At 43.6% G+C, this 22,803-nt stretch overlaps 1 long non-coding RNA gene across 1 annotated transcript; it reads right to left on the reverse strand.

Moving 5' to 3' along the window:
• Nucleotides 1–19,848: 19,848 nt before the first annotated feature.
• Nucleotides 19,849–22,790, reverse strand: LOC119868040. Its single transcript, XR_005385713.1, has 4 exons — nucleotides 22,485–22,790; nucleotides 22,083–22,160; nucleotides 21,880–21,958; nucleotides 19,849–20,112 (listed from the first exon to the last, which is right to left on the reverse strand). It is a non-coding gene; the product is annotated as an uncharacterized LOC119868040 (long non-coding RNA).
• Between the last annotated feature and the right edge of the window lie 13 nt (nucleotides 22,791–22,803).

The following is a 22,803-nucleotide window of genomic DNA, read 5'->3' on the forward strand; positions in this document are numbered from 1 at the left end:
TAGTGAGGAGTAAATGAAAAGTATGTGGGGGCTCCAACCCGATGTCTGGCACAAACTTGCTGTTCAATAAACATTATTTTTCTTCACTATTTTTAAATTAATGTTACATATTTGTTTCGTAGAATATGTGTATTGTGTGCCTGGTATGTGCCAGACTAAATTCCAATTAGAAAAGAAAGGAAAGGACTATAGAAGGAGTTCTGTTAATTAGCTACGTTTCAGTATTCAAGTTCAGGAGACTAAATGAAAAGGCCACTCCCCAGATGGCCAGCTCCAACATACCCTTCCAATCTAGGTCAGCCCTGGAGATCCCACCCCAGATCAGTGTCAGGTCAGCAAGTCTGGGGTAGAGGGGTGAGGGGGAGAGCCCAGTCCAGGCCAGAAAGGCACCAAAATGATTCATGAGAGGCCAGAGCTTCATGTACTTTCCACTTTCCTGAACTGGAACTAGAACTGGAGCTGTCCCATAAAAAAAAAAATAAATTAAAAAAATAAAAAACCAGTTTTGCATAATCCTAGACCCAGAATAATCCAGAAGCAAGGAGTGTCCTGAAACGGATATAATAATACCCAGTGGTCCTTATATATATATATATATATACAACTGCTGTTATCAAGAGAAAATAAATAGGGTATCCCTTATAAGAAAATGAATCACAAAATTTAGGGGAGAAAGGCAATTATGATTACCTATGTATTTCTCAATTTCAGGTCCTGCTTTACGGTCTTCCCAGGCAAGTGTTAATCTCTGGGTACTCAGCAGCCGTAAGTATGGCCCTGGGAATAAAACTAGGAGGCAAGGGCCCTGCCGTTGAGAAGCTGAAAAAGATTCAGGGAGATAGGACGTGGAATTCAAAAGATGAACAAAAACCATGTAGGCTGCACAAAGTGTAGTGTGCTAAGTCTCCCGCGCAGCCCACACCCCCATCAGCTTTCTCTGTGTCACCACCCTCTTCAGCCTCTGCCACGGTCCTGGGGCCTCTTCCCTGAAAGACTCTTTGTTCATCAAATGCACCAAGTGCTGAGTTCTCGCTACGCAAAATGGTTGAGTAAGAAGGGCCAGAGGCAATCCCTGTGCACAGAGTTTCCAATGCTGGAAATAAAAAAGCTAGACGAGGACACACAGAGAAACATGTCATGATCGTGACTTGGAGGAGACACTGAGTTCATACATGGGCAGCAGAATGAAAGTCCCTGCGCCTTTTTCACGCTCTGCCTAATTGATTCTTGCCCCGGTAATTAAGGAGCTTCTTTGACATCATGTTGGATTCACGAGAGAACAATTCAAAATCACTTAGTAAAAACAATAGCAAACACAGCAGTTTCCAAGACACACAAGGCTCTTTCTAGCATCGATATAGACATAGATGATATAGATTATAGATAGATAGAGATAGAGATACAGATATGGATAGAGAGATATGGGTAGAGATAGAGATAGAGATGATAGAGATAGATAGAGGTAGAGATAGATAGATGATAGATAGATAGATAGATAGATAGATAGCTAGCTCGATCGCTCGCTCTAGCGGTCCTAGATCGCTCGTCGCGCTCGCGGCTCGCGCTCGTCGCGCTCGCGCTCGCGCTCGCGCTCGCGCTCGCGCTCGCGCTCTGGCTCGCGCGCGCTCTGGGTCGCCTCGCGCTCTGGCTCGCGCTCGCGCTCGCGGTCCCGCTCGCGCTCGCGCTCGCAGCTCCCGCTGCTGGGTCCGCCCTCGCGCTCTGGCCCGAGCTCGCGCTCGCGCGCTCGCGCTCGCGCTCGCGCGGTCGCTCTGGCTCGCGCTCGCGTCTCGCTCGCGTCGCGCTCTCGCTCGCTCGCGCTCCGCTCTCGCTCGCGCTCGCGCTCTGGCTCGCTCGCGCTCGCGCTGCTCGCGCTCGCTCGCGGTCGCTCGCTCGTCGCGCTCTCGCTCGCTCGCGGTCGCGCTCGCTCGGTGCGCTCGCGCTCGCTCGCGGTCGCGCTCGCTCGGTCGCGCTCGCTCTCGCGCTCTGGCTCGCGCGCGCTCTGGCTCGCTCGCTCGCGGTCGCGCTCGCGCTCGCGCTCCGCTCTGGCTCGCCCTCGCGCTCTGGCTCGCGCGCTCGCGAGCTAGAGATATAGAGAGATAGAGATAGAGATATGGATAGAGATAGAGATAGATAGAGGTAGAGATAGAGAGATGATAGAGATAGACAGAGATAGAGATAGAGATAGAGATATGGATAGAGATAGAGAGCTAGAGATAGAGATAGAGAGATAGAGGTAGAGATAGAGAGATAGAGAGATAGAGAGAGAGAGAGAGAGAGATGATAGAGTTATCCTCTGATTCTATGTATTTCATTCCAGGAACTAACAACACACGCACATCTTCTGACTGCTGGTTCTCTTAGGACGAGTCTTCTGGGAGCATTTGGACTCCTCCCCGAGGAAGGCTCCGCATGTTGGCCAGTCTCATCTCTAATGAAGAGTGTGACCGCCCTGGCATGCACCCCCTCGAGGCTCCCTCACCAAGATTGTTTGGCTTGGCTGATGTTCACCAGTGGCTTAGCAACTGCAAATCCCCCACCGTTCATGTCAGCACTGGGCTGGGCTAATTGTTTTACATGATGAGTCATCCGGAGCAGCCAACTGGTTGTCGGTCATCTCTCCTACCTTCCATGGGCATCTTGAGGCAGCGCTCCCACATCTGGTTCTTTTTTTCTTTTTTTAATAAATTTCTTTTTTATTGGTGTTCAACTTGCCAACATATAGAATAACACCCAGTGCTCATCCCATCAAGTGCCCCCCTCAGTGCCCGTCACCCAGTCACCCCCACCCCCCGCCCACCTCCCCTTCCACCACATCTGGTTCTTCTTCCTGGCTGACGCTAAGGGTGCTGTGTGATTTTCACCAACCTAGAACCTCCCTGAGCTTCTGCATTATCACCAATTAAAGGGTAATAATCATCCCCTTTTGCGAATATCAGGGTCTAACATTTACTTAGTGATAAGATTATAATTTGACTAAGGACTTTAGAATCAGTGACCAAGATCTCTATTACTAGGTAATCTTCCAACTGCCTAGCAGACTGTTCTCAGACGTGTTACCCACCTGGTCCACTGGCTTCAGGGTTCCTATCAGTTAGACGGTTCCTGTACCTTTCAAGCACCAGCCCTAAATCATGGGCATGACTGCGGTGTTGGGCTTTTGTGTTACAGTTCCCCGTGGATTTGTTGCCATCAGTTTTTTCCTTTTGCATATTTCTTTGCATGTGTCTTAGTTAAAAATGCCTTTTAATGGGGGCACCTGGGTAGCTCAGCCAGTTAAGCATCTGCCTTCGGCTCAGGTCATGTTCCCAGGGTCCTGGGATCAAGCCCTACATTGGGCTCCCTGCTTAGAGGAGAGTCTGTTTCTGCTCATGCTCACTCTCTCTCTCCCTCTATCTCTCAAATAAACAAAATATTTTCTTTTTAAAAAAAAATGCCTTTTAATGCTTGTTTATACTATGTAAGAGGGTTAGAAATACGTCAGGTCAGTATTTCATTGTTTTGGGTCAAGTGACTGAAAAAGGTTCAGAACAAAGCCTGGGAAGAAAGCAATCACCAGAGAGGATCACAGAGTCAAGACAGAACCACTTTTGTGCGCATATTTCTGAATTTGAAATCAAGCTCATCTTTATGCAAGTTTAACTTTTGGACTTAAAATCACTTGAACTAGACAATGTAAAAAGAGAGATACTAGTAGTCTCTTTGTCCAGTCTTTTCTGGAATGGTTCCTTCCATGAATTCCCAAGAACCTTGCTATGTGTTTTTACAAATGAAGAGCATGTACTCCGTTGAAGAAGAGTCCAATGGCATCTGCTTCCCATCAATACAACAGGAAGTAGATGGCCAGAGCTTTATTGGAGACAATTCTGTTGGGGGTCCAGTAACCCCCCAAATGACAGTGATTGTCTGGCCTGCCTCTTTCTCCAGCTTCATCTCACACCACTAGCCCACATATCCTTTTTGTTCCAGCCACACTGCACGGTTTCCAATTCCATTAATCTGCTGTTTTTTAATATCCCTGGACCCTTGTATCAGTACCACTGTCCAAATGCCTTCCCCATAGTCCCCTTCTCTGCCAGGTTAAGTCCCACTTGTCTTTCATCTGTAAAATGAAGATAGTCTTCACACATACTTCAGAGAATTGTGAGAACCAAAAAAGATCATCTATGCTACATTCTGAGAATGGTATCTGGCCTGTTCTACATACTCAGTACCCTTTAGCTGTTATCATTACTCTTGTTTCCAGACTCAATTCAAACATCATCACTTATAGGAAACCTTCCACAAAATCCTTTCCTGCCTATTAGGTACCTACCCTATATGCATTCCTTGCACACTGAACATGTCTCCATCACAATGAAACAATAACAAGGAGTGGTGGGATGACTGGGTGGTTCAGTGGTTGAATGTCTGCCTTCGGCTCAGGTCGTGATCCCAGGGACCTGGGATCAAGTCCCCCATCGAGCTCCCCCGCAGGGAGCCCACTTCTCCGTCTGCCTATGTCTCTGCCTCTATGTGTCTCTCATGAATAAATAAAGAAAATCTTAAAAAAAAAAAAAGGAGTGCTATGTGCAGACATTGCTCAAAGTTCTTACAATATGAATCCTCACAATAACACTATGAGGTAGACGTATTATTATTCTCATTTTAGAAAAGAGCAAACAGGTTAACCTATTTTTCCGACAACTGACAGCTAGAAAATGACCAAATCAAAATCTTGAATTCTGGGGTACCAGGGTGGCTATAATCAGTTGAGCATCTGACTCCTGGTTTTGGCTCAGGTCATGATCTCAGGGTGGTGACATCAAGCCCCACACTGGGCTCCACAATGGGCTCCACACTGGGCTCCGCACTCAGCGGGGAGTCTGCTTGAGATTCTCTCTCCCTCTCCCTCTGCCCTTCCTCTCCATTCTCTCTCTCTCTCTCTCTCTCTCCCTCTCTCTCCCTAAAAATAAATAAATAAATCTTTTTTATTTTAATTTTATTTATCTATTTGAGTGATTGATCAAGAGAGCACAAGCAGGGGAGAGGCAGAGGGAGAGAGAGAGAAGCAGGCTCCCCACTGAGCCGGAAGCCCGATGTGGGACTCGATCCCAGGACTCTGACATCATGACCTGAGACAATGGCAGACGCTTCACTGACAACCCACCCAGGTGCCCCAATAAATAAATCTTAACAAAACAAAACAAAACCTTGAATTCTCTGCTTTGAGCATAAATTTCTTATGCTTTATCACATTGAATTTTATTTGCTATTTTTTGTTTTGTTGTTATTTCTCCCCATTAGACGGCAAGTTCTTCAAGGATAGAGATGTGTTTATTGTGACTATCATTGTTTTTGCCAGAACCCTGCTTTCTGCCTGGCACAAAGTGCTTGTTCAATAAATGTTTGACAAATTAACATATATTCCAATTCCCACCACATAAAGAGGAAATGAAGACTAGAGAGTCCTAGCAAAAAAAAAAAAAAAAAGAAAGAATAGAGAGTCCTAGCAAAATAAGTCAATCCGGGAAAGGCAGGAACTTGTAGTTCCCATTTCCTGCCTCCATTTTATGGTTAAGATGAGGCTCTAAGTTCTGCCTGACTAGAATTCAGCTGCATCCACAGCCTTATATTCCCATAAACAAAGACACGGGGTGGTCCAGTGCTGCATAAATCCAACAGGGGAAAGTAGTTGGATGAGAGACAGCTCTTCCCTGTGAAAAATCTATTTAGCAAGGAAACCAACCAGAGCATGACACTTGCCTGGATTGCCTTACCTCTCCCTCCTGCCAATCCATCCACATGGCTCCCCTGAACTCCAAGCGGCCCTCCAGGTGCCCCCCACCTCCCCACACCCACAGGAGAACACAGTATGTGCTGTCTCTGTGTTCCCGCAATTCTTGGATAGAGTATTTGAACCACCTTAGTGGGTCTTCTTCATGTGTTAGTCACAATTTGTCCTTTTTGTGGCATGGTTGTGGTTTGTCTCCTGGATTAGATTTAAAGCAACAAAAACTCAGTTGCCTAGCCTGGCACATGAGAGACCCTCAGCAAATACTGGATGATTGGTGGACTGGGTGAGTGGATAACTGGATGAGAACCAAAGAATAGAACTAATTCAACCTTCTGTTTCCATCCTACCCAGATGCTGGCTCATCAAAACCCACTGACAAATCCTGCGACCTACATCCATCCCTCCCCTGTAATTTTTCAGTATCCTATAATATAAATGTAATTATGCCTCAGTCTTCTTTTTGTCTACCACAGCTAACATAGAGCTGGGTATATAACAGATTCTGAATGAAAGGGAAGTGAAATCATTCATTCATTCAACAAATATTTATTGTTCCAAGCTCTGTGCTAGTATATTGCAAGACCTACATTGACATTTTTGACATCTCTGAGCCTCTCACAGCTCCCAAAGTCTTAGCTATAAGTTCTCCTTCTCTCACCAAATATGACCCCCCAACATAGGAGGGAAGGCTCACCACCACCACCACCCCTCCAAGTCCTCTATCAGCCAGACCAGCTGCATTCCACCCAGCCCTCAACCCTAATGGATTCCCCTCTCTAGTAGCCCACAAAGTATTCAAGGGAGCCAATCTCATGCTACTGACAGAAACAAGAGTCATCTCACCTGCTTGTCTCTACAAAGCCTGCCTCCCATAGCCCCTGCTGGTTCCCTATTCCTGCGGCCAGCCCCCATGTGGCCCTGCATGGCAGGAGGTGTCTTGTGCCCCAGAATGTGAATATATGTAACTAATAAACTCCTGTCAATCTTACTTGTCCAGTGTCAAGAGTTGAGTGTATGACCATCTCATACTATTTTATAACAGGCAATCACTCCTTTACTAATTGAAGTGAATGAGATGTGATTAGAATAATTTCAGCCATGATCAAGATAAACAAGTCTCCTTGCTGAAAACTGGGATTCTTATTCCAACCAGATGCCAAATGTACTGGCTCCCTCCCCTGAGATGAAACCTGACTTCCTAAGAGAGAAGCTATTACCATGAGAGAGGAAGGTAATAAGCCTTTGAAGAAAGTTCCTGGGATTGGGCGAGTCCTGCTGGGGGAAGCTCTAGCCTGAGCAGGAGTTAGCCAGACAGAGTTCTAGTAACCAAGGATGGAGTTCCTGCTCTCAGGTGTCCTGTGTCCCAACAGGGGAAAACAAAGCACAAAAAACAAATGAACAAATAAGACAATGTTCAGCGACATGAAAAATGAAGGAGGGAGATACACTAGAACTTCAGTTAGTAAGTTACAGCCTTTGGGTCAAGGCCTACTTGGGTACAGCCTACAAACTAACTTTTTAAATGATTGCAAAAAAAATCAAAAGAAGATTAATAATTCATGACATGTAAAAACTGTACACAATTCAAATTTCGATGTCCATAAATAAAGCTTTATTGGAACAGAGCCACACACAATTCACGTACGAATTGTCTATGGCTGCTTCACCACAAGAGCAGACATTGCAGGGATTACAAAGCTGTAAATAGTTACTATCTGATACTGTGCAGAGGTCTGCCCACCTCCGAATTAGGGTCACAGGGGTGGAGACAGGGAGCAGAAGGCCGGCAGGAACAGGCTGCTCTGAGGAAGTGGGTTGAATTAAAACCTGAAGAATGACAAAGGGCTGCCAAGTGGCAGTCTGGAGGAAAAGCATTCCAAACAGAAGAGAAGCAAACATGGAGATTTTGACATGGTAACCAGGTTGATGAGCTCATGCATTGGACAAAGCATCTCTGAGACCAACTCTATGCCCAGCACTGTTCTAACTATTGAAGACAGAGACTAACAAGCAAATAATCCTTGCCCTTGTCGCTTAAATTCTGAAGGAATGAATCATAAAAGACTATGAAATAGAAATAAATGAATGTATAATTCATTTCACATAGTAAGATGAGCTCATAAGAAAAATAAGACAGCAGGTTACAAACTAGGGAGCCAGGTGGCTGTTTCCTGTTTATTGACAAAGGTCTGTTTAAAGCAGTGTCACTCGAGATGAGGTGGAAATGAGGAGGAAAGACATGTCCTGGGCCACCCAGGTGCTCCAGGCAGTGGAAACAACAAAGTGCAAGGGTCCAGAGACGGGGATGGGTTTGGCGAGCTTAAGGAACAGCGAGATCATGGGACCCACGTGACAACAGCAGTGGGGAAAGGGGCAAAAGCCAGACCTGGATGGTTTTGTACATCACTATCACGTAATCTGATTTACATGTTTGAAAGAACCCTAGACATTGGTAAGTGAGCCATGGGAGGATAAGAGTGGCAACAGGGAGATGAGAGAGAACACTGGCAAAGCTGTGAAGAAATGACACCATCAAGTAGATGAGATCATGGTGGCAGTGCTGAGCAGGGGCTGGATCCTGATGGTTTCAACGTAGAACCAACAGAATCTGATAAGAGACTGAGGTGCAGGAGCCACACAGGGAAGGACCAGGGTCAATCAGAAGACAGAAAAAGAAAGAAAAGGCAAGAGCTTTTTCTATGGCTTCTATGCAAAAGAATGGGCAAGGCAAGGTAAGTCAGTTTAGGATTGGCTAGTTTGAATAAACTCAGCAGGCTCTGAGGTATAGGCGCTGTCCCTAGTTGTCTGGTACATGGCCCTGGGGAATTATGTCAGAGGAATATTGCCCTGGAGTATAAGAGCTGTGTGAGTAAAGAAGGTGGTTGGGGATATGGGATTGAGATCAGGTGGTTTGCATTTGAAAGGCACACTCAGGGCTGAGTTGACTATTACCTAACCCTGGGAGGAAGAGTCCCTTCATTCTCAGCAAGACCCTGAAGGTCACAGCACCAATATGAAAAGACCTAGTTAATACAAAGGATCATCCAAGGAGATGAGAAGTCACCAATAATGTGGGAGAAAGAGGGGAAGTGTGTGGTGGTGCCCTCAGAGGACTAGAGAAAGTAGACAATCACACTATAAGCTAGTGATACACAAAGTGAAGTCAAAACAGAAAATCAACTACTAGATTTAGCCAGATGGAGTCACTTGTGACTTTGCCCAGTATCGTGCATGGTGGGAGATAGAGTCTATTTAGAATGGGTTGAGGGGCAAATAGGCAGATGACAAGTATAGACAGTGGTTTCAAGAGGTGCTCTTAAGAGCATCAGACATGAGGCAATAGTAAGTGGAGGGTGTTGGGAAATAGGAGGGCTTTTAAAAGATGGACCTTATTAAGACCAGCTTATGTGCTGATTGGAATGACACAGGAGAAAGGGACAACTGGTGGTGGAGACAAGGAAGGGGTAAACGACGAGCCAAGTCCTTTAGAGGGCAAGAAGCAATGGGATCCAGAAGGGAAATGGAGGGAATATTACCTGTGGTAAGAGACCCATTGTCACACGATGGTCTGCATCACTGTATAGATATAGATGCAGGGGCACGGGTAGAATTGAAGAAATTCTCACCTGGCTCCCACTGTATTGTCTGTGAAGTGTAGGATGGGATAACTGCAGGATGAGAATGGGAAAGTGAAGTCTGGTAGGATGATCAAGCAGAGAGAAGGGCCCTTTGGAGATGTGTCATCATCATAGATACATAATTATCTCCAATAACATTCAGGGGCTCAGATGCAGGTGCGGCACCATCAGACAGTTGTGACTCTGAGCTCTAGATCCCACACTATAGGCTTGAAATCCAAAAGAAGCCAAAATGCTCATCCCTACCTTTGGGGAGCTTCGAAGGAGCTTAAGAAAGCAAAATTAACCAACACCTTGAAAACAAACACAGCAATGTATAAAACAGGAGGTGTTGTTCGGGTCCCTTCACTCATGATTGCCTTTATTAGTCATCAAATATGAAAATGGCACTGCAGACAAATAACAAAAAGGACAGAATCAACAAAATTATATTTGACTTTGTGCTTTATACTTGTATTCTTTTCACAGTGATTTCTGTTAATTGAAATTAGCTTGGAATCCAATCGAATGCCAATAAAGAGGTGAGGCTAGAGGTATGATTGGTAGAAAATTTAAAAGGAGTCTTAGCTTTTAACTTTTATAGCAAATAATCTTAACAATGAACAGACAACACATTCTTCTGGATTCTAAAGAATCCATGAACTTTTTCTGTAAAGGGCCAGATAGTAAATATTTTAGGCTTTGCAGGTCAGACAGTCTCTGTTGCAAGTGCTCATCTCTGCCGTTGTGATGTGAAAGCAGGGTTGAGGGGTGCGTAAGAGAGTGAGCGTGACAATCTCCTGATAAAACTTTGTGTGTGCGCGCTGAAATTTCACCTTCATATAATTTTCACATGTCATGAAATGTTAGTCTTCTTTTGATTTTTATTCAACAATTTAGAAAATGTACAAAAACATTCTCAGCCTGCAGGCCATAGAAAAAGCTGGTGGTAAGCTGGATTTCGTCCATGGCCGGTAATTTGCCAACCCCTATTTTAGACCACAATTAGGCACTCAAAGCTGGAGGGGAACCATCTAGCTAAATGAAAGCAAGCATGTTCAGTTCACATCAGCTCAGCAATTATTGAGCACCTGATATGTACAGGCAGTATGCCCAAGGATTCTAAGTTATTTGGAGATCATGTGAACTTACTGAACAAAAGCTAAAAAGACAACTCAACTGGATTCCCATGTGACTTATAAAATGATCTCACATTTGCATCAGTTAAGTATACGCTATTAAATTCTCCCACCCATGAAAGTTACCGGCTTTACAATATAGAGCATGTTTCAAAGGCAAAGGAAAATAACACACAGTGTCTGCTCAGTGCAGTATTTTTAAACATCCATAACTTTGTTATTTCAAAACCAAATTTCTTCAAACAAGGCAAAGCACACATTCCTTACTCAGGGTTATGTACCAGGGATGCCAAGTTTGAAATTTCCAAACAAAGCTGCTTTTGAGTAATCCAAAGACAAAAAACTATTTGAAAAATCTCTGAACTGCTGAAAAAATAGCATTTTTTTTTCACCTTTAGATAACTCTGAAATGGGTAAATGGACTTTCATTTACCTTCCAAAGTAAATCCATTTGGGAATGAAACTGAGAAAGAGAAGCCAGAGAAATCTTCCATAGATTCCATTAATTGCTATTGATGCTCCGGGGCTTGGGTGGGGCGGGGGTGGGGGGTGGGGGGTGGGGTGGGGGGTGGGTGGGCAGGGGGGAAGCACTAGGAATCAGAAGATTTAGATTTCTAACTACTTTTAGTTGTCTGCAATCCTCTCTCAATATCACATATTCCGTTTAAGAATGGGCCCCAAACAGATTCCAGTAGGATATAGGAATATCACCATGCAAACTTCTTGAATAATGCACTGTCCCCGTTAACCCAGGGTGGGAAGTCAGGGCTTAAGTCAGAGTTTAAGCAGTGAGGAAGATGGCTTGGCATGGTGTGGAGGCCAACCAGAGTGAGGAGAGTACCCACACGGGAAGTGGGGGGACAGGATTGATGAACTAAGTAAATAAATATAGTAGGATGAGAGCCAATGCTCTCAATGTAGGAGAAAAGATAGAAAGAGAAAAGAGCATAATATACTCCATGGTGTTGAACTGGAATTGGAGAGATTAAAGTAAATTCGTGGTGTTCGGTGTACATGGTAGATACAGATACAAGTATAGATATGAGTGCGCGTACACACATGTACGTGTGTGTCTGTATGTGTGTATACATGTGCCCTGTCGCTCTGTCCACTGAGGGGGCCTGGGAGCAGCAACACCCCCAAAGCAAACAGCACACCAAACGTTCTAATCTTCTGAATACTATTCTCCACTAAAAACAATCAGGGCTCCTTGGAGAAGTGACTGACTCCATGGCTAGAATAGGAGCGAGGAAAAGTAGAAGATGAGCCTGGAGCCAGAGGCAAGGAAATACTCAAAGAAGGCCAGGAACACGCTACACAGACATGGAAGCCAGATTGAAGGGGTTCCCACCGGCCAAATCTGGGATGATTTGAGTATGCAAATAAATATAGTAATGAATGATAACCCATTGAATAAATAGAAAACCATGTGAGTCCCTTCAGATCTTAATTAGCTAAAAGTTTACATAGCTTCAAAGCAACTCCCTACAATATATTTATTAATTACAAAGGGGAAAAAATGTTTACAGTGGAGAAGTCTGGCAGATACCAACTTCATCAAGTCATCAAGACAACGGGCATCAGTAAAGGACGAAATGGAATCGTGCCCCACATGACAGGACACAATAAAAAGAGGAAATAGTCTTTTTCCTCCCTTCCCAGCACATGGTACGATTGTCCTTCCTCGGTTTCTTGAAGTTAGGCATGAGGATGACTTGGCCAATGAAATGGGAGCACAAGTGACACAAATCATTTCCAGACAGAAGATTTAAGAGCCAGATTCATTATTTCTCTCTCTTTTTCTTTTTTTAACTCTGTCTTAGTGGGTAGAAGTATGTGTCGAGATGAAACCTCTGTTGGTCTCAGTCCACTGATTACAAGAAGAGCTCCATGCTTCCTCCAATCGGCCCCACCCTGTCTGCTTTGGACATGTAACATGACAGAAAAATAAATCTTTGCTGTATTAAAACATTATTGTGGTGGTTGTTAGCACCACATAATTCACTGACGCATACACTGGTTGATAAAGTGGTTTTATTTGCAAGTTTGTCTCCTCCATCAAACATAAATTTCATCAAAGGCAGGAATGACACCAATTTAATTCCCCCCTGCCAAGAAAATCTGTTCTTTCTTGTGTCTTGTGCCCCCCCCCCAATTTTTTTTTCTTTTTTTAAATTTTTTTATTGGAGTTCAATTTACCAGCATATAGCATAACACCCAGTGCTCATCCCATCAAGTGCCCGTCACCCAGTCACCCGCACCCCCCGCCCACCTCCCTTTCCACCACCCCTTGTTCATTTCCCAGAGTTAGGAGTCTTTCATGTCCTGTCTCCCTTTCTGATATTTCCCACTCATTTTTTCTCCTTTCCCCTTTATTCCCTTTCACTATTTTTTATATTCCCCAAATGAATGAGACCTTTGTCCTTCTCCGATTGACTTATTTCACTCAGCATAATACCCTCCAGTTCCATCCACGTCGAAGCAAATGCTGGGTATTTGTCGTTTCTAATTTGCCCCCCAAAATTAATGCCAACAACATCCACCTAATTCTTGAAGCCAGAAAACTGACCACACGTCTGTGTCCTTCTAGATCTTTCACCTGTCCACCTGATCCTGTCCATCATACCTTCTTAATACCTCTGAAATCTCTCCTTTTTTCCCCCCAAGCTACTGCACTATCTAAAACAGAATAACACCTTCTTTTCTTGCACCCATCTCTCTAGTCTCCTGGCTTCTAGACTGCCCTGCCCCAACCATTCTCCACACTGCTCTCAGAGCTGGGATATCTAAAATGCAAATCCAACTATGTCACTCCCCAGCTTTGACCACTTCAAAGGCTCCCCACTGTCTTTACACTAAAGCCCAAACCCTTTATTATGACAAAGGAGGCATATTATGACCAGGTCCGCTCTAAAGCATATGCTCCCTGGGGGCAGAGGCTTTTATCTGTCCTGTTCACTGCTGTATCCCTGGCATCGCTCAGAGTCTGGTCCATGGAAGGCTTGCATGAATTGTTGTTAAGCAAATGGTCTTTGCTTATGTCCAGCCTCACTCAAACTATTCCCTCTTTCCCTCTCTACCTCCCAGGCCCCGGTCACACAGTCTTCTCTAAGATGCATTCCAGTTCCCTCTTGCTGGGAGGTACTTCCTCTGGTAGCACCAAGGACTTGCATGGCAAGTTTCAAGTCTTGGCTCAAATATCACTTCCTACGAAGGTAGGATAAGATCTATTCCTTATCCATCTTATCTCAAGTAGCCCCCATCCCACCAAGTTCCTCACTTATCAGGTCTTCCCTTTATATCCTTCTTAGCACATTTCATAATATTTATGTTTATTTTTATGTACCATTTCTCCTCCCCCCAGAAGGTAAGCTCTTGAGGACTATCTTGCTTTTGCCTGACATGTAAGAGGCACTCAGTAGACAAATAAATGAATGCCTATTTGGCCCCCATGCCCTCTTTTTTCCTATCTAATTTGGGGTTGCACTTCCTTTTCTACTAAGTGATCCATGTGCAACTTCAGATTTTAAGATTATTGTTGGCTTTTCTCCCCTTACTACCAATTACCAAGCAAATAGGTGTGAATGAGATTTCATTTATTAAATGTCACTTGCAGTTACCTAGAATTTTCTGACACTGATTTTTCCCTTTACCAAGCCCTTCTTCCGACACACAAAACAAAGCTTTTACTATAAACACCACATACTGTAATGGAATTCAAATGTCCCCAACATAAAAAAAAGAAGCAGTATTTTTAATGAACCATAAAATTTTCTGACAAAATTTTGAACTGGATAGCCGTTGACAAATCCAAAAATCAACTTAGAAGTGTGCTAAGCAGCACAGGCTGCCCACGCCTAATGCCTGAGGCAGTCAGATGTCCCCCCCTTATTCCCTGAGGGCTCACCCCACCCTGCCATGTTTGCATTTGACTCTTGATCACAAGGAAAGAGATCTGCTCTAGTTGCCTTGGGACATGAAAGTTTATTGTAAGGATGTACACAGTAATAAAGAAAATGGGAATGTCAGCCAGACATTCTTTCTTCCAGAAAATGGAAGCTAGCCCTTCAGTACAATTCAGGAAAAGATGAACCACCAGAATCCTGGGGAAAAGTAGAAGTGGAGACACTAACTAAAGGATTGTTCTAGATACAAAGCAATTCTACAGATCTTGGCAGAACGATTTCTGGACGATCCCTCTGCCCTCAACCCCACTCAGCTCCTTGGCTTTTTCTGTTTCCTGTGCATTAGCCTGCCTCTCTCCCCATAACAAGTGATTTATTTATTCACTCTCTTCTCTCTCATAGCGGCTCTTCCTATTCATTGACTCAGCTTCCTCAGACCCTCATTTGCTCTGGACATCTCATGATGACATCAAGGTCCGCTTTTTGCTTTGCTTCACCTTCAGTTCCCAGCCATATCTGAAATCAGTCCTGCTTCCCAACTGTACGTTCCTAAAAATGATCCACTGACTGGGACAGTAGTTTTGGTCAAAGCATCTCAGTTGTTTGAGATGGAACAGCAGCCTCTAGATCAGTGCTTCTGTATCTTGACTCAGCTGTGCCTGGATGGACCAAGACATGTGGTTCAAAGCATGGCTGGCTTAAACCTCCCCCACACCCCCAAACAGCAGCTGAGAAATGACACAGGGTCCCTGAGGAGGAGCCGTGGATAGACATGGACCATGGTTACATGTTCAATACTTTGCACTGAGCATGGATGTATTTGTTTAATATTTTGATGACTGTACTGTATTATAACTGGTTTCCTTTGTATGTGCTCATTTTATACATCTAAAAATGTCACTCTAAGAAGGCTTCCATAGATTTCGCGAAACTGCCAAGGGAGTCCATGGCACAAAGGTTAAGATCCCCTGCCCTCAACCCAGATCACCCTGAGAGCCATGTCTCAAACTCTGCTGTGCCCTTAGGGTCCACTATAATGCCAGCATGGAATAGGCATTGAGACATGAAACAATGAATACTTACATCCCCACCACCCCCAGTATCAAAAACTATGCCCAGCCCATGGAAGACACTCAAAGGAAGTTTATAAATGAATAACTCAACATCTGAAGCCCCAACTTGTGAGCCCTTTGCCTCCCTGCTCCAGTCTCACCCAGCTGACTCTGCATTCTGGCATGCTGAAGCAAGGAATCATTTATCAAGTAGGCTGGTACACTATCAACAATCAATTTTTACAACAATGCAAAATCCTCAGTCACTCATAAATTACTTCAAGATAAACTCCAGGCCTTGAAGTTAAGTGCTGCCAGATTAATGAACAATTCCAGAATGTAATGAGAGGTTTCTAACGTCTGGAAGGCCTCTTCCAGGGAGAAGTCTCTAGATCTAAGGATAGGCCTGTTATTTAGCCACCCATGTTCCCGGGCCCCACAGAGCACAGTTTTTCAAGCCAGCTGGTGAGAGTCAGTAAGGCCATCCGAGGACTTGGACGGATTTCTTTGTCTGCAGAGTTAATTGGCTCATATGGAGACTGAACCCATGACCTTGATTTCCTTAGCCCCATAGCCTAACCAGCTGAGCTCATCATCTTGACCACCTGAATGGCTTCAGAGCCGTGCAGAGTAGGAGCATAGCACAGAAGAGATACACAGGAAGTCAGAGTGAAACAGAATTAAGCAGAGAGAGAATTCTTGAATAACATCCTTGATATTTCACTTCCTGCTCACAGTAATGGGCAAAGGGCTTCAAAGCTACTACCTCCTTCCTACACCACCCAAACCCTGACCCTTGAGTGCATGACCGTAAAGGGCAATGAAGGTCATGTCCTCAAATATCTTGCATGATTGTTGGCAGTGATACCAAGAACTAATCCGGATTTTTTGCTACGATATATTTTGAGTTTTCTTTTGCCAACTTTTTATGAGCTTCGCTTTTGATCCACCCAGAAGAATATAGGAAGACCAGGGTTCACATCCTTCCCACCCCCTCCCCAGGAAAGCCCTTCCTGACTGTGTACAGGGACTTCCCAAGGCTATGATGTGCTCCATGGGATAAGAACTTATCAATGGCTTTGGATGTACCAGAAATAATACTGGGCATTTTATAGCCGTTATTTAATTTAATTCAGAGGGATGGATGTTTAAAAACTATTTTAAACACCATCCTTCTAAACTGCCGTCAGAATTAGTCCTTAAAATAAGTTAAAGAATATATGAGTTGGATACATTCATTAAGTGAGGAGAATGAAAAAGTTAATAGAATAACTCATCTGCCAGGTAATTCTTACTAGGGATTGATTTATCCGATTACCCATTGTCATTCCTGCCATGCAGGAAAAACTGTCAATGGAATACTGGTATTTTAGGGTTTTCTTTATGGAGATATTTCTTCCAGGAATGTAGTTAATAGTATTAGAAGCATAATAAATTTTGAAGTTGACAGGAGTAGATGAGAGTTCTGGGAACCATGCCACCAGTGGGATGTCATCACGTGGGGTAATGAGAAGGCACATGATAGGATGACTGTACATCCCCAAACAACCCTGGTTTGTGCTAGCAATCCTAGCATCCTCTTTCACTCTCAGATGTATCCCAGTTTATATGATCATGGACCAGACTCAATATTGTTAAGATGTCAATTCTCCTGAAATTGATGTATAAGATCAACAAAATTTCAATCAAAATCTCAGCAGGATTTTTTGTAGAAACTGTCAGACCAACTGTAAAACTTATATAGCCATTCAAAAGACCTAGAAGAGCCAAAATGACTTGGAAAATGAAGAACAAAACTGGAAAACTAACAGTACCTTAGTTCAAGGCTTATAATCCAGAGCACTGTGTGGTATTGATGTAAATATAAACAAAACAACAACAAAACAATGAAAATAATGGAAAGTCCAGGAGACCCACACATGTGGACAACTGATTTTTCACAAAAGTACAAAAGCAATCTAGCAGAGAAAAAAAAAGTCTTCAACAACAGGTGCTAGAACAGTCAGCTATGTATATGCTAAAGAACCGAACTTTGATTCACACCTCACATCCCTTCATATATAAAAATTCACTCAAAATGGATCATGGGCTTAAAGATAAACCTAAAACTATAGAACTTCTAGAAGAAAAAATAAGAGAAAAGCTGACTTTGGATTAAGTATAAAAGAACAAATTGATAAATTGGATTTCATCAAAATTAAAAACATTTGCTCTGGGAAAGATACTGCCAAAGAATGAAGAGGCAAGCCACAGAAATGGAGAAAATATTTACAACTTTGCATCTAATAAGGGAGTTGTTCTCTAGCACATATAAAGAACTCTCAAAACATAAGAAAAAAAAACATTTCTTTTTACTGGGCAAAAGATTTTAATAGATACATGATGGCCAACATGCATATGAAAAGATGCTAATCATCGTTCATCATGAGGAAAAAAAACTAATCAAAACCACAATGAAATACTAGTATACACCTATTTAAAATAATGATCATACCAAAAATAAGATAATATAATGACCATACCAAGTGTTGAAGGGGATGTGGGAGGGAATTAAAATTCTTGTACTGTACACTAATAGTGGGAATGTAAATTTTACTTTAGAATTTAGAATGTAAAAATACTTCAGAAAATAATTTAACAGTTTCTTAAAGTATATCTATATATATATCATGTGAGCCTACCATTCTACTCCCAGATATTTACCCGAGAGAAAAGAAAATATATATCCATGCAAAGAATTCCGTATAGATGTTCACGGAGCTTCATTTCATTTGTAACATCCAAAAAAGTCCCAAACAACCTAAATGTCCAGCAACAGGTGAATGAATAAACAAGCTGCAATTTATCCATGCAGTAGAATGGTAGTCGGCAATAGCAAGGAATGAACTAATGATATGACACAGAATAAATTTCAAAATAAAGATGCAGGGTGAAAGAGGTCAAGCCAAAAAGAGCATCTATTGCATAAGGTCATTCATGTAAGTCTTTAGAAAATGCAAACTAACCTATAGCTACAGAGAGATCAGTGGTTGCTTGTGGCGTGAGGAGTGGGGCTGGGTGGGGAGAAGATCCTATCAGGAAAGGGACAGCAGAAACTTTGGTGGAAGGATGTAGAGGTACATTATCTTGTTTGTAGTCATAGTTTCATGGCTTCATGGGCATATTCACATATCAAAACCTAAAAATTGTACTTGCTAAGTAGGTATGGTTTATTATATGGCATTTGTACTATGATTATACTGTTAAGAAACCTGACGAGTAACTTGGCCCAGATCTCACGTTAGTAAGTGGCAGAGTTGCAATTTGAACCTGAGTTTACAGCTTCAGAGTCCATGCTGTTATGTCTCAGCCACTAAATATACAAAAGTGTAGTTGCTACTATTATCATTATTATTTACCCAATCCTAGGCCTGTCCTTTATGGAAACCAACACTAGCCCCAAAGAAACAATAAGACTTGCCAAATTTCCCCCTAGGAGTGAGCAACAAACCCAAGACTGTGCCTGTATGTCCTGACTCCCACCTCGGAGCCCAAGCCCTATTTCTCTGCCATGAAGCTCCTCACCGGTCACTATGGGACACCAGGTGATACATTAAGGAAGTACCCATCCCCTTACAACCTGGCCCCACCACTGGCTGAGTGAGTATGGATTCTTCATGTGACATCTTAGTTTTCTCATTGGTATATGAGATCGTAAGACCAAAAATGCCCTGGTTTGGATGACAAATTATAGGGTCACTTTAGTATTATTTGATCCTGCGGCCCTAGGAGATCACTAAAAGAAGTAAAAAACATTAAAAGCAGAGGGGAACACCCAAAGACCAGTGTCACCACTTGAGGACTTCACCCAGCCTGGACTCTGAGAATGGTGTCACACATAGGAGGGGTCACAGCAGTGTGTTGGCCTATCCAAGGACACTTCTGGAATCCCTCCCAAGACATGCTGAGAAACCTAGCACTCCAGCCACCCCAGCTCTCGTGTTGATGGGCCAGGAAGTGCCCACCTTAGAAAGCCTTTGAGAAAGTTCTCCCCAGGACTTCAGGGAGCAGTACGGTAATAACAGGATCCAGGCTTTCTTGTTTTAACAACAGTTATAGGAGAAAGTCTCTCTGGCATCTTAGGTATTCTCCTTCCCCTCCTCTGTATTTCTTTCATTTTATTCCAACTACCTAAGTAGACCGTGAGGAGGCCTCCCTTAGGTCCTTCCCAAATCTATATGACATTGTCCCTCTCTCTCTCTCTTCCTCTCTCTCACACACCCATACACACACAGAATGCGAACTATTTAGGCAACTTTCTATTTTAGTTTGGAGCTCCTCCTTAAGAAGATCCTAAAACACAAAATCAAGTGTAAACAGTTTATTTGAGAGGAAATCTCGAGAAACACCATCAGGGGAGTTTTCAAGGAAGTGAGAGGGCAAAGGGAAGACAGCCAATGACAGGTTTGTTATCAAGCGAGTCATCGCTGCAGACAATTAGAGCTTAATCCTGCTGCCATCACTGGGAGCCAGTGTAGAAAATGCACCTCGGGCTCGTGCCACCTGAGCGGTGACGGAGCAGAGCTATTAATACACTCCTTCCCATCAGTTATCGATCAAGTCGATGCTGCCTTTAACAAGCTGAACCTAGGGAGGGAGACAGAAATTTCAACAGTATAAACTCCTCGATGGCTGCTATGTGTCTTATTCAACCTGAATCTCAGCCTGATGTAGAGCGGTTCCCTGACACTGGGAGCCTCCGATGCTAAAGGCAAAGCAGGAGGCCAAAGCAAGCTCCAGCTCCCCGAGACAGACTTCAGGCAAAGAAATGCAGCTGCTGGCATTGGGAAGGTGGCAGGCACACACTGGAGGGGCCACAGTGAGGATGGGACACCAACACTTGCTTTCCTAGGGCATTACAGCATCCCTCTGCAAGCCTGACTAACATATTTAGCGCAGCATGCTCACCGGATACTCATGGGCTCACCCATATTTCCCAGCCCTGTAACCAAAAGGCTGTGAGCAGGAGGGCCATGCATCATTTCCAGGCAAAAGCATTTATGAGTCAGTACGCAACCCTTCCACCCTCCCTTCCTCTATAAGAGCAACCCAAAAGCTATATGTTCCAGGTCAGCTATAGGATACAGCCATCCCGGATCCCAGTGTTAACTGGAAAAGGAGCTGATCTGGAAGGCTGCAAGACCCACAGCCAACTTTGCGGAAAAGAAAAACAAACCTCTGTGCTCAGGCCCTGAGATTTCCAGATTTACTTGTTACTGCCGCATAGCTTCACCGAACCTAATATGTTAAGGTGTTTCGTCCTGCTTTCAATTTTTTGCATTTATTCAACAAATAATCATGAATAAATCAACATGTAATTACTATGTCCCAGATGGTATTGTTGGTGCTGGGGAGAAATAACAATGAACAAAAGGACAAAAACAGATCTGCCTTTACGGGGGCACCGTAAAGTGGGACTAGTGGGAAGTCACCCTTGCCATAAAGGGAAAAAGTTTGTTTCTCCGCACAGTCATTGTAAGAGGCGCGACAGGAAATATGCCTCTGGAGAGAGAGCTGTTCTGGTATTTTGATGGGATGAAGTCCATCGGCTGACATGTGTAAGGCAAGGATGTTAGAGAACAAGAAAGGAGGATATCGTGGCAAACTGCTCTTTGCACGTCATTGTTTCAACATGTGGACCAGGCTCTGTGCTAGATGGCAGAGATCAGAAGGTAACTAAGAATAAGGCCTTGCTTCACAAGCCAAATCTAGCGAAGGGAGAGAAATATACACCAAATATAAATTCTTTGATGGCTGCTCTGTGTATTATTAAACTTGGAATCTCAGCCTGACACACGGTAGATGCCCAACAAATGTTTATAAAACCTACTAATAATTACATGATATTGTTTCACTTGATCTGAAAAGAAAGACTGCATTAAAGCAACAAATCAACCCGTATCTCTGCAGATCCTCGCCCTCAGCTTTTGAGCATCGGTGCCTAAGGAGACCAAGGCTATGACTTCCTACATCACTCCAGGAGTGTGTGGCACATGGCTCTGCAACAGGCAGTCAACTGAAAGATTGGGCTCTGGGGATATGAGCATCAAAGACCTAACAGCTGTTCAGAGCTCAACTTGAACTTGAAAGCTGGATAGAGTAATCCGTAAGATGGAATGTTAGCCCTCGGGACTGACACTCAGTCAGCAACCTCCCATCTGAGGCATGTCCCGTCTACATACCTCAGTGCAAATCGCAGCAATCCATTGCAAGGACTTGCAAACATTTCAAGAAATGAATACCTCTAGCAATGCCCCAGGTTTAGAGAGAGGTAAAGGTACCATGTGCATCCAGAGAAGAATTCAAATTGGTGCATTTGTTACGTTTTGGGATCTCTTGTTGCCAGATTCTCACCTCCAGGGATGTTCTCTGCCATCCACATGCCTCCATCCTCCTGCGACTCTCTTGGTGTCGATTATAGGTAATATGGTACCTATAGCATAAGTACCACAATCAAAATAAATCCAAAAAAAAACCAAAAAAACAGAAAATAAATAAATAAATAAATCAAAGTTGTAGAAATGCATGAACATTTACCATTTAGCAACACAACTTACAGCGAGGTGTTCTTCCCCTGAAAACAGAGCCCCCTCAACCTCTTCTCTTTTCCAGGAAATATTAAAGGTTTGAGAAATCTCAAAAAAAAAAAAAAAAAAAAAAGAGAAATCTCTGTCCTAGGAGTCACCACACATCCAGGGGTCTTTAGAGAAGAGAGAGTACTAATTTCCCCTGTTGGACACCATCCCACTACCCAAATGGTCTCCAGTGTGTCGCCTTTGCCCATCTTTGTACTCACTGGGCCCTGTTTCTTAATGACTGTTCAATTGCTTGTGGATTAGCACTATTTAAAATATAGGATATCTGCAGTGACTGCCACAAGTTACCAGCCCCTTCTTCCTCCCCTTCCCCCCCCCCCCCCCCCCACCCCCCACCCCCCACCCCCGGGAAATTCCTCTTACTTGGCAACAGCTTTGTCGAGGCAGTAAAGAGCTCCATGAAATCTGATCCAATGCACTGTGAAGTTTAGCAATCTCTTTCTGTTAGGTACACAGCCTACCCTGTATCTTACCCCAACAGTTGGAAATAATATTAACTGACCCCCTTATAAGCATCAGAAACCAGTTGCTTCTCACCACTAATCATCTATTTTTGGAAATAACTGCAAAACAAGCATATGGTCAGTCACGGCTCTAACTCTAAAACAACGCCTCTTGATCTTTCATCTCCCCCCCCCCCATTACTTGGTTCTCTTTTCTACCAACCCACCCCCTCCCATGA

This window comes from Canis lupus, chromosome 38 (genome assembly GCF_011100685.1).
Source record: "Canis lupus familiaris isolate Mischka breed German Shepherd chromosome 38, alternate assembly UU_Cfam_GSD_1.0, whole genome shotgun sequence".
NCBI classification, from domain to species: domain Eukaryota; kingdom Metazoa; phylum Chordata; class Mammalia; order Carnivora; family Canidae; genus Canis; species Canis lupus.